The sequence below is a fragment of the Sebastes umbrosus genome, chromosome 9 (assembly GCF_015220745.1).
Source record: "Sebastes umbrosus isolate fSebUmb1 chromosome 9, fSebUmb1.pri, whole genome shotgun sequence".
NCBI classification, from domain to species: domain Eukaryota; kingdom Metazoa; phylum Chordata; class Actinopteri; order Perciformes; family Sebastidae; genus Sebastes; species Sebastes umbrosus.
In genome coordinates, this window is record NC_051277.1 from 30,765,761 (window position 1) to 30,769,103 (window position 3,343).

Sequence of the window (3,343 nt, forward strand, 5' to 3'; positions counted from 1 at the left end):
AATAGGACTGGTTTAGCACTCCTCCAGATGGAACAGCTTGACTCAGACTCAAATAATCCAATCAGCCCCTCAGCTGTGTTGAAATTTCAGCATTAATGGGATAATTTTTTTTGTGTGAATGGATGATCTCATCCAACAACTGCAAAGCTGGATAAAAGAATGATGCCTGCCATATGGAAGAAGGGAAAAAAACACATCACTAGTCCAAATCAGCTTACAAAACAGTAAAAAAAAAAAAAAAATGGTATGCTTAGGCTGTTTTGAGTCCTTATTAACATGCTCATGACATTGTCACTACATATCATAGTTATGCATGCCATTGTTATTTTCAGGATGAGTCTACATAGAAAGGCTATCACTAGCCATATGAGTGCTAATATATACATTTAAGAACAGCTCTTATGAAGAAAAAAAATTCCCTTCAGACAGTTTCACTTTCTGTTTTTTGGTTAACGTTCTTTCTCAAACAGAGAACGGGGATGTGGTTAATAGTCAGACGTATTTCATTACCATGGCAACCAGATTGCATCGTTTTTCAACCCAGTTTAGATGAATTTAATGTTTATCAGACCACAAATGAGATAAGAATTAGCGCAACACACCGACTCTCTCTCGCTCGCTCACTTCTTCACCGTCTCCTCCGGGCGAGGCGGCCGTCTGGCTGCTGATGCTGCACCGAGGAGCCGCACTGCCGCACGCCGCCCACAGCGCTCCGGAGGACAGATAGACATGTTGCTGAGGTCCGTCGTTTTGAAATGCAGTTTTGGGACGTTTTTAAGTTTTACTGTCTACCGCACCGAGCGGCACTGCGATTTCTTTATTTCTCTAACAGGACTTTTCTCTTGTTTTTTTTTTCGGGCTGAAAGTTGTGCACTCCCTGTCGTTCGAACCTGTAAGAGGCCGGCAATCCTCAGGTATCGGCTGCTTTCCGTTAATTTATCTCCAGAAGGAGGAGACGGTAAAGAAGAGAGCGAGTGAGAGAGAGACAATCAGAGTGTTGTATTAATTCTACCGGTGGGATTTTGTGTAATTCACTGCGTTCATTTTAAGTTTTCAGCACACTGCAAATGCATATGAATGGATACAGGAGAGTGTCAATGTTCCACGGATACAGAACCATGTTGATAGCGGATTGTGGGCTTTGGTACTGTCAAAAAATGTTTCATAGTGTAAAACCCAAAAAACAAATTTTCACAGATTTTCACTCCCATTTTTTTTTTTTTTGGCAACTGAGCAAAGTTTACTTAATCACTACTGATTGTGATATTATCAAAACCAGAAACTGAATGAACCTTGTGCTGTTTCCAAGGTCAAATAGAACTACTGTCAAAATGCAAAAGTAAGAAATCACTCAGTCATTAACTTCCTTCTTTGCTAATAGGAGGTGCTGTGGCTTAGTTGGTTAAAGCGCCTGTCTAGTAAACAGGAGATCCTGGGTTCAAATCCCAGCAGCGCCTGCTTATAGATATCATCCCTCTCTTTAAACTAAATGCATTTCATTGGCATACAAACTACCCAGTTCAAGTTTATTTCACATCTTACTGCAGTCAGCATCACATTAACCTGAAACCGTATCCGACACTGATGTCACCATCATATCTTAAACAGCTCATAGTACCCTATCACCCCACTAGAACACTTCTACAGTCTCTGTGCTTTCTCGTCTCGCAGGTATCCACGGATTGGGGGTTACACCTGGATCGTGGTTGCGTCTGCTGCCTGCTTGACACCCACTACTACATCAGCATTATTGTCAGCCTTTTTATTATAAGAAGTTGTTATATTTCTATTACTGATAATTCTATTATCACTTTATTATCTCTCTCTCTCTCTCTCTCTCCCTTTCAAAACCCAACCGGTCGAGGCAGATGGCCATCCCGCCCAGATGTTCTGCTCAAAGTTTTCTACCCTTTCTTGTGGTCAGTTTTCTATGAAATTTCGTGGAGTTTTCTTATGGAATGAAAATGTCCATTTAATGTTTTAATGTCTATGTACAAAAAGAGACTTAGAAGTGCTCTGGTGACAAAACATTTGATTTGGAAATTAAATTTGTGAAACGATTTGAACAATAATATCTAAAATGTACTTGTGATTTCTGCTATGGTAATATTTTTACCTATTGTATGTCCTTTTGGTGTGTTTTTTATACATGCCATTATAGGTTTCTACAACACCCTCACACATATTTTACATTCTTTTCATGTGAATTGTATTTTACTGTCTTTTTATGTGTTTAACAGATAAACAAATACCCTTTAAAGGGGATTTTTTTTCTTGCCACTGTCGCACCAAGTGCATGCTCATGGGGGATCTCTTGTTGAGTACGGTCTAGACCTGCTCTATATGAAAAGCTGTATAAAAATAAATTGAATAGAATTGATAATGCTGATATTGAGGCAAGATATAAAGTTAGATGTAGCACATTTTAAATTTGAACAATAGAAAAATTGTTCATGAAAAAGTAAGTCATATTCCTGTGATTCCAGCAGTGTGTGTTCTGGTTTAACTGAGCTACGACTCGGAGAAAGAAGAGGAGAAAGAATCTGTGTGATTTTCAATTTTTTGGACCAAAAAAAAAGTCAATTGGGTGCCAAGATTTAACTTAACTATTGACGTGACAATTTGCTATGTGTGGCATGATTCTAAAATGTTACCATGTGGAGTGTAAAGTGTGTTTTTGGGTCGGCGGTTAGATTGAAAAAGTAAGAGGTTAGAAATACACCAGAGTGCGGTCCAATTAGATGATTACATGCTGTGGATGTACAAAGTCTTGGTGTAAAAGGGGGCTGCAACCCAGTTCCACTCAATCCTCCATTATATGTACTCTCAGTGTATCAGCTTTCAAGTTAGACAGAAAGAAATAGGAAAACATAGCAGAAGAAGTGTACTTGACAGTTTTTGTAGCCAATTTTCCTCAATTTCAGCTCTTCATGTTTGCCTTTATTCCGTAGATGGACATCCACTGTCTCTCTGTGCCAGCCTTTCACTTGGTGCTGCTACCTTATATAACAGGTTAGCAGGTCTTCCCTTTTTGATCCACAGAGGAAACGAGGAGGCCATTTTTTTGTGTGGCTATCCCTGACTGCTCACCCCGGGCTACTGTCAAATTGTCACATTTTCTAAAGCTCCGTTTTCACAAATCAAACCATCTCCATAGTGAGATTACCAGCACAACTGTGGCATCCCACTGTTCATTTTTCTCAGTATTTTTCTCATCTGTCTGTCTGAATATCTGTCTCTCCCTTTCACAAGATTCCCTCTTTTATAAGCATTGTTTTCCATGGCCTCTTCTCTCACCCATATTTTCTCTTGCCTTTTCTTCCACTTCTTCGCTGGCTTCTTC

The 3,343-nt window shown here is 39.5% G+C and overlaps 1 non-coding gene across 1 annotated transcript; it reads left to right on the forward strand.

Moving 5' to 3' along the window:
• Positions 1–1,383: 1,383 nt before the first annotated feature.
• trnat-agu lies at positions 1,384–1,457 on the forward strand. The gene has a single exon. It is a non-coding gene; the product is annotated as a tRNA-Thr (tRNA).
• The last annotated feature ends 1,886 nt before the right edge of the window (positions 1,458–3,343 follow it).